The sequence below is a fragment of the Grammomys surdaster genome, unplaced genomic scaffold, assembly GCF_004785775.1.
Source record: "Grammomys surdaster isolate TR1022 unplaced genomic scaffold, NIH_TR_1.0 67, whole genome shotgun sequence".
Classification (NCBI taxonomy): Eukaryota; Metazoa; Chordata; class Mammalia; order Rodentia; family Muridae; genus Grammomys; species Grammomys surdaster.
The window spans coordinates 15,679,919-15,688,565 of record NW_021604569.1 but is presented as its reverse complement, the minus strand read 5'-3'; the positions used below and the strand labels follow the sequence as shown (position 1 = coordinate 15,688,565).

Genomic DNA, 8,647 nt, shown 5'->3' with positions numbered 1-8,647 from the left:
CCAGTTATCTTGCTTGTGGCAGAGCTCCTCAGAGTCCAGATGTCTTCATGGTCTTATGATCCTAATCTCCTGGGTGGAAGAACTTCTGGGACTCAGGCCACCTCTTGGATCTGGAAATCCTTCTGCTCTGGGTGCAGTGGTTCCTCTAAGATTGCTCCGGATAAGATGTCTCCCAAGTGCAAACCACCTTGGTGTCTGCTGCTCTGAGTGCAGTGGCTCCTCTAGGATGGCTGAGGATTCAGTATCTCCACAGGAGCAGACCAACACTGTGTCTGCTCCAGCCCAAAGGTGGGAAATGATTTTTTTATCCTTAGGAAGTTCACCATTATTTGGATTTGTGACAACTTCTATGTTAGTATGGAATTGAAATTTATGTTTTTCTTTTTATTTTTTTTTCTTTTTAACCAGGATACCAAAAATTAAAAAACGATCACAGACAATGCTTAAACATCCAGTCGAGGTAAAGTGTCTGAGTGTGTGTGTGTGCACGTATGTTTTCTTTAGTCCATTTCTGTCTTGTATGTGCCCTCTCCCACCTGTACGTCGTAACTGACACATTCTCAAGGAGAACACGATACTCAATGTTCATAGAGACTAGTGTAGAATAACAATTTAGTTAAAACCTCTTCCTGAAAAGGGGATCACCACCACCCCACTGCCACTGCAGAGGGCCTCTGGTTCCCAATTGCACCACTTGCTGTGAGCACAGCTGGACAGGTTTTCCTCAGATGAGCTCCTCTTCCCTCCAAGTGCTGGGATTACAAATGTGTGCTACCACACCCACCTGAGCTGGCTGTTTGACATAACATCCAACTCTAAAGCATTTAATGGATCTTTCAGCTATTTAGAGAGTTTTTTTTATGTTGTTACAATTTTATTTGTGCACAACAGTGAAGAGATTACTGTACAGTTTAATATTCTAGCCTAAATTTATTTTGATTTAGTGCATCTTTGCATTTGACCATTGTGAGCTGTAGATTTGGTTTTGGTGACTGTGAAATTTTTGTGTTGAAGATCAGATATTTGTAGATGAATAAACAGAACTTAAATGGAAAGTCAGGTGAGTGCTGAACATTCACAGAGGGGCATGCCTGCAGTCCCAGCATCCTGGAGACTAGCAGGCAGATTGCTGAGAGCTCCAGCCCAGTTTGGGCTACAGACTGAGAACCTGTGTGTCTCAACAAAGGAGACAAACAGAAAAGCCAAAAAGAAAATCAGGCAAAAAGTCAACCTTGTTTGAACACCTTGCTCTTTTTCCAGGTGTACTGTAGGGTGCGTCCCCTGAGTTTTCTTGATCAGGAGTGCTGTGTTGAGGTTTTCAATAGTACAACGGTGCAGCTCCACACTCCTGAGGGCTGTCAGCTCCAAAGTAATGAAGGCTATAAGCAGGTAGGTTCCTAGTGGAAACCTTGTTGTCAGTTTTGAGTTTAAAAACTCATGTGCAATCTCATGTGTGGGAAGGAGTTCTTCAGCCACCTTATCTAAAATAGCTTTCATTTGTGGGACATACAGATAGACTTTTGGTATGTTGGAATTAGGGGGTTGCTTTCAGAGGATTTTTTTTTCTTTCTCTTTTTGTATTTTTGATATTTTTGAGGTAGGATGTAACTGTGTAGGCCTGGCTGTCCTGAAACTCATTATATAGGCCAGGCTGGCTTGGAACTCACAGAGATCTCCTTGCCTCTGTCTTCTGAGTGGTGGGATTAAAGACATGTGGCACCATCACCTGACTTTCAGAGGACATCCTAAAACTGAATATATGAAACTTCACATGAGAAGATTTGAGTAACATTTAATAAGAGGCATTTTGTGTGCTTTTCCCTTCGCTGGGGCTTGAACCTAGGATCCTGTGGATGCTAGGCAAGTGCTCAGCCATTTGAGCTACACCCAGAGTAGTATTGTCGTATGTGTAGATCAACCATAAAGGTTTTATTTTGTTTCTCTGGCAATATCACCATGTAGCCCAGTGTGTTATTCCTGTTCTATTGCTATAAAGAGACACATGACCACGGTAACTTAGGAAACATGACAGTTTCAGAGGGTTAGTCCATGATCATCATTGTAGGAAGCATGGTGGAACGCATGTGGCACACTGGAGCAGTAGCTGGGAGTTTATATCCTAATAAGCAACCAGGAGGGTGGAAGAGAGACAGTAAGTAGGCTTTTGAAACCTAAAACCCACCCCCATTGCACACCTCCTCCAACAAAGCCACACCTCCTAATCTTTCCTAAACAGACTCCCAACTGGGAACCAAGCATTCAAATATCTGACCTTTTGGGCAACATTCTGATTCCGACCATCACACCTAGACTGGCCTCAAAGCTACTTCTATTCCCCCTGTTTTGGTCTCCCTAGTACTGAAATTAGAAGTATGAATCCCTTGATGCCTTGAGTGGGTTTTGTTGCTGTTTGATTTTTGTGGTGTTAGGGATTGAATGCAGGACCTTGTTCGTCTTTGGCACTTTTTTTTTTGGGAGATAGCATCTCTCTATAGCTCAGTCTGGCTTTGAACTGGTGGATGACCCACCTGGTATTAGAGGCATGTATCACCAGTTTTTACCTGGTAAGTGTTTTCTTTATTATTTGCAGTGTTGGGGAATGAATTTAAGGCCTCCTGAATGTTTGGCAAGTATTAGACTACTGAGGTGTATTGAGAGAGTTTTTATGTCTAATGAAGTAGAGAATAAAATGAATAAATGTGAAATACTAGGCTAAGCTACTACTGTGATACTAAAGTTTAAGAGGCTGAAGCAAAAGGGTCATGAGTTCCAGGCCAGCCTGTGCTGAAGAGGGAGACCTGCTTACAGTAACAATAACAAAGAATATAAAGATATATTTAGCTATGGATACATTCTATTAGTTCTCCAAATGTTGTAGGAGGCTAGTTACTCTCTGGTAGGGAGGAGGTTTTTTCTTTTTGTTCAAAGTAAAACTGCCTTTATGGACATCATACCCGAACTGACAATTAGACAAGTAATTTCATAAGGCAGGAAGTCAGATTTTCTGAAGGGATGGAGATATGCGAATGCAGAAAGTAGATGATTGATTTGGGCTTTCTGAGTTTGAACTGCCATTCACTCTTTTGTTTGTTGAGACAGGGGCTTAGCCTCTAATCTGTCTGCTCTGGGGGTTGCTGTGTAATCTAGGAAGCCTTTAAACTTGTGACAAATTGTCTACCTCCTTTTCTTATGTGCTGAGATTCCAGGCCTGAGCCGCTACACTGGGCTGCCATCCAGCTTGTGCACACTGCTTCAGTGACTCTCTTCTGTAGACTTCCCATGTCCTCTGTGCTGCTAACTTTGTCTCTTTATCTCAGCAGCCCGCCCCTTCCTGAAGCTCACTCTGCTTGCCCTCTTTAGCTTTAGGCTGTTTTGTCACTGTCCCCTCTGCTGGCTTCAGTCTAGCCTCTGAATACTAAGGTGGGCTGTGTTCAGGGCTCTTCTCCTAACCCCCTCTTTCTCATCTTTCTGTTTTCTGTTTATTTGCTTCCTGGTTTGTTTGGTTGTTTTTTGTTTTTGAGACAGGGCCTCACATATTAACTTGACTGAACTAGAACTTGTCTTAGCCTCCTGAGTTAGTTTCTGTGGGAGATCTGAACCAATCTCCCACTGTCATGGTGGCATAAGTTTATAATTTCAGCACTCTGGAGGTAGAGGCAAGAGGATCAGAAATTCAAGTTCTTCCTTGGTTACATAGTAAGTTCAAGACTACCTTGGGTTACATAAGACTGTCTTAAAGAATTTTACATGTATGTGTATACGTACACATATATATGCATACATACATACACAAATATAAAAGTACATTGCAAAAAGTAACATTTATTTTGTATAAGAACTCAGATAATGCTGGGTGGTACATGCCTTTAATCCCAGCACATGGGAGGCAGAAGTGTGCAGATCTTTATGAGTCCAAGGGTAGCCTGCTTTACAGAGTGAGTTCCAGGACAGATAAGACAGCACAATGAACCCCTGTCTTAACAAACAACAAATAAACCCAAAAACTATAAAAAAAAACTTCATGAGATTATATTTATAACTCATTTCTAGATTTAAAATGTACACTTGTTATTTTGCCATCCTATTTACAACATCATTATATATGTATTTTTGTTTGTGTGCACATTGTGTACTTAGGAGGGCAGAGAATAACCTATAGACCGTTCTCCCCTTTCACCAGGTGGGTTCCAGGGATTGAGCCTAGGTTCTCAGGCTTGCTAGCAAGTGGCTTTCCCTGTTGAGCCATCTTGTTGGTTCTTGCTGCTTTACACAGACCTTTGTAAAGAACAAATAGAGAGCTGTGGCCAATGGTGGTGCATGCTTGTAATCCTAGCACTTGGAAGCAAGGGCAGGAGGATCACTTAAACTTGAAGGCCAGCCTGGTCTGTCTACATTGCAAGTTCTAGATCAGCCATAACTACATACAGACTGTTTCATACAAACACACTCCAAAGAAGAGAAGAGAAAAGAAAGAACAACAAATAGAAGCTATAATGCTTGAAATTTTTAATACATTTATTTACATATTTTGATTTTTTTGATAAGGGGTCTCTGTATAGCCTTGGCTATCCTGGAACTCACTCTGTAGACCAGGATGATCTCAACCTCAGATCAGCCTGTCTCTGGCTCCTCAGTACTGATATTAAATGTGTGTGCCTCCACTGCCTGGCATAAATTTAGGATTATAGGCCATTGCCTTCTTTTGCTTTGTTTGTTAACAGCATCTTACACTATAGCCAAGTCTAGCCTATGACTCTGTGTGGCCCAGGCTGCCCTCAGACTCATGGCAGTCTTCCTGTCTCAGCCTCTGTAGCACTGGCTATACAAGCTCACTTTTGTTCACTCTTAATCTGTGCAGCATTAGTGGACTCAATGACTTTTCTTCACTTTTCCTCAGTGGCTAGGACTGAAGGTAATTGTTAGGATAGCTGTGATTTATGTACATTTTGACTACTGAAGGCTCCAAGCCTAAAGATCATTCTTGTTTTTGTTTGTTTTTTTGTTTTTTTTGTGTTTTTTTTAACGAGTCTGGATTTGATATATGTTCACAACAGAAACATTCCAAGTATAGAACAGATATAGCTCTAATGGAATTCTGTGTGGTGATGTTGTTTCTCCACAGATCCAATACACTTTTAAGCAGGTATTTAGCATGCATAACACCCAGAAAGAAGTCTTTGATGTGGTAGCTAATCCCTTGGTAGAGGATCACATTCATGGAAAAAATGGTATGATTCTTGGAGTTTTGTTGAACTCCCTGTTTCATCTTGTGATGAAACTTTGTGTTGTTTATATATTTGGCTTGAGATTGAATTCATCTTTAACTCATTAGAGTGATCCTCTTTTTTTGTGGTTTACTAATTTTAGTGTCTTAAATACAATGAGATGTTCTGTGGGACTTTAAGACTATAACTCATTGTTACTTGCTACACTGTAGGACTTCTGTTTATGTATGGCGTGACAGGAAGTGGAAAGAGGTACACAATGACAGGGTCTCAGGGGTCTGGAGGCCTGCTTCCTCATTGTTTGCAAATGATCTCTCAGAGCATAGGGTCATTTCAAGGAAAACGTTACATATGTACCATTTTGTTGGTTTTTGACTGTTACTATAGACACAGGACCGGAACATGGATGGATGCTGTACTGAGGAAGGACAAAGACACTGGGACTGCTTTGACTCTTACACGTGGTGGTGGGCATGTTGGCTGCGGGCCTGTGGTTGGCAGTGCTTGGGTGGTATAAACCAGAGGATCAAGCGCTATCTCATGCCCTTTCCCCAGGTTTAAGTGTTAATGTGCATCCTATTTTTAAATCTTCCTATTCTTTAAGTAAAGTTCTTATTTTCAAGTCTTTCTTGCCTCTCTCTTAGAAGTTTAACTCTAATCATAGGAACAGCATGGAGATACAGCCTGAAGTTGATGCCTTGTTGGAACGCCAGAAAAGAGAAGCTATGCCCATTCCAGAGAGCCACTCTATCAAGTGAGTAGGTGACTCATGGCGGGTGGAATTCTGTCCTACAGTTTCTGTAGATCTGGAGAAGAAGGTAAATACGAATTAGAAAAGTTGGTCTTACAACTGACTTTTGTGAGGTCAGAATTGAGGCGGCACATTCTTGACTGCTCAGGTATTTTATCTAGTTTAAGGAGGATATGTCTGTGAATGGGAGGAAGGTGTATTCCTGTGTTGTGCATCTTGAGGACTTAGGGTGTCCTTGACCCACCTTGAATCTGAATAACATTGCTTTATGATTTCAACTTTATGTGACAGAACATTTGTCAGACTTTTCAGGTTTCACTCTGATATCGTCTCAATTAGGTTTCTATTGCTGTGATAAAATATATTATTGAACAGGGAAACAGCTTGAGGAGGAAGGGATTTATTTTATCTTTCACTTCCAAGTAACAGTCCATCACTGAGAGAAGTCAGGGCAGGAACTCAAGGCAGGAGTTGATGCAGAAGCCATGGAGTCTGCTATTTTCTGGTTTGCTCCCATGGCTTGCTCAGCTTACTTTCTTATACAACCCAGGGCCACCTGCCCAGGGTTGGTACTACACACATCAATCATTAATGAAGAAAATGCTCTCTCTCTCTCTCTCTCTCTCTCTCTCTCTCTCTCTCTCTCTCTCTCTCTGTGGTGTGTGTGTGTGTGTGTGTGTGTGTGTGTGTCAGTGTGTTTTAAAGATGATGAGTCTTCTACCTACACATTGTCACCAGATCTGACTAGGATTGTTTTTCCACTGCAGAGTACACCATGCAGGAAAATTGTCCTCCCAAGAGAACTTGGCATCTCTGGTACTATTTCTCATTAGAACCCCACCCTAGGATTCTCATCACAGTCATCCTTTATTCTCCAGCCATTTAGAGTGATGACAGAAGAGCCTGTGGCCCAGATAGCACATTTGGTTTGGAAATAGTTATCATCTCCATGTCTATCTCTATAATCACCTGTCATGATCCAAACAGGGATCCTTAGACAAAATCAAGAAGTTCCTTTTTCTGTAAGCACACCATACAGTGTCTCTTTGCATCTCTCCTTTCCTTTCTTTAGATAGGGTCTCTAATTCACTATACTGTAGTTTATTTATTTTTCTTATTTAGTTTTTGGTAGGGTCTCCCTCTGTAGACTAGGCTGGAGTAGAACTCAGAGGGAGCTTCAGCTGCCTCCTGTGCTATAGTGGATACACCCATGTCCCACAGGTGAGAAAGACATTTTCATATGCTCTGTTAGCAGGTCTTGCATCCTCTTGCACAGGGAAGTGTTTCCTTTCTCTTCCCCCACAATGATTTCTACTTACCAAGTCCTGAGGGACCAGAGGGAACAGAATTCCCTAATTTTCAGTTAGTATCCTGGTAAGCCTGTAAAGACCTCAGTGTCATATCTCCCTTTTCCCTCTTTCTCTTCAGTCTTCTCTTTAGTATTTTCTAATCTCGGAGACAGAGACATGATGGAGAGATCCCCCCCTTTTCTCTCCTGGCCCTTATTGCCGGAGAAAGTCTTGGGTGATTCTAGCTTTATAGTTCCATGAAGTAGGTTTATCACGTGAACATTTTCTGACTATAAATCATAAAGGAATTTATTTTAAAACAACTCTTTGGCAATTATGTATAGTTTTACTACTTATTACAGATGAAAGTAAATTTACATACTAGTAAGGTGGGCACACTTGTTTATTTTTTTCATAGAGAATTAAATCTTGGCTAAATATTTGATACTGTCAGACACAGAACATTTTCAGCATTTTTTTTCAGATTTTATGAGTATTTTCATTTTATTTTATTTTTTTATGTTTTGAATACATAAATTTATTGTACTCAGTTTTTAAATCCATGACAAATGTTTCACCTATATCCATGTTCTATCAGACCCCTTTTAAAACACAATATATACACCTATAGAAAAAGTAAGTAGGAAAATATTAATTAAAATGTAGTATATAGACGAAGGACTTCTGCATTCTAACATTGTTTGAGTGACATATAAGGGGACTTGTTACAAGTCATAATGCCACCACATTTGCCAAGAAAAGACCACAGAAACTTGATACACTATCATTTGGATGTATCAAGTATAACTGACATTTTTCTCTTGGATTTAGGGTGATATATTTAAAACGAGATGTGGTGGACAATCGGTTACATTTACTACTATTGATACAAAACAAGAATCGCCAAATGGGTGAGTGTTGGTCACAAATACATCTGTAAAAAGCTGTTTCTTAGCCTCTTGTTCTTAGGAACTGAACATCCTGTGAGGTTTATCATTGCTTTTCTGCAGGGGTGTAGGTGGTTCCCCCCTTCTAATGTTTTTCATTACCAGATGCAAAAGTGATTGTTGCACCATGTTTCTCCTTTTTCAGCAGTCAGAAATGAAGATCGTCCACACTAGCCCCAGCCCAACCAGATGGTAAAGAGTCTGAATGTAGAAACAAGACATGCTGTAGCATACCCAGCTTCCCATGGGTTCTAGGGATCCAAGAACTGAACAGTCTCCCTAGGCCAGCATCTGTATTTTTTAAGTTGTTTTTTGTTGTTCATGTCTTTATCTGAATGAGTTAAAAGTCTCTACTGTTTTTACTCATTTAATCCATTTTACTCATTTTAATCCATTTTGCACTCTTGATCAAAAAACAATTATTGCTTGCTTTGT

General features: G+C 40.6%; 1 long non-coding RNA gene across 2 annotated transcripts; it reads left to right on the top strand.

Moving 5' to 3' along the window:
• Positions 1-5,884: 5,884 nt before the first annotated feature.
• LOC114628773 lies at positions 5,885-8,427 on the top strand. Of its 2 annotated transcripts, none has more exons than XR_003712532.1 (3): positions 5,885-5,979; positions 8,097-8,176; positions 8,358-8,427. It is a non-coding gene; the product is annotated as an uncharacterized LOC114628773 (long non-coding RNA). The 2 variants fall into 2 exon arrangements; XR_003712533.1 differs by lacking the exon at positions 5,885-5,979 and adding an exon at positions 7,138-7,197.
• Positions 8,428-8,647: the final 220 nt, after the last annotated feature.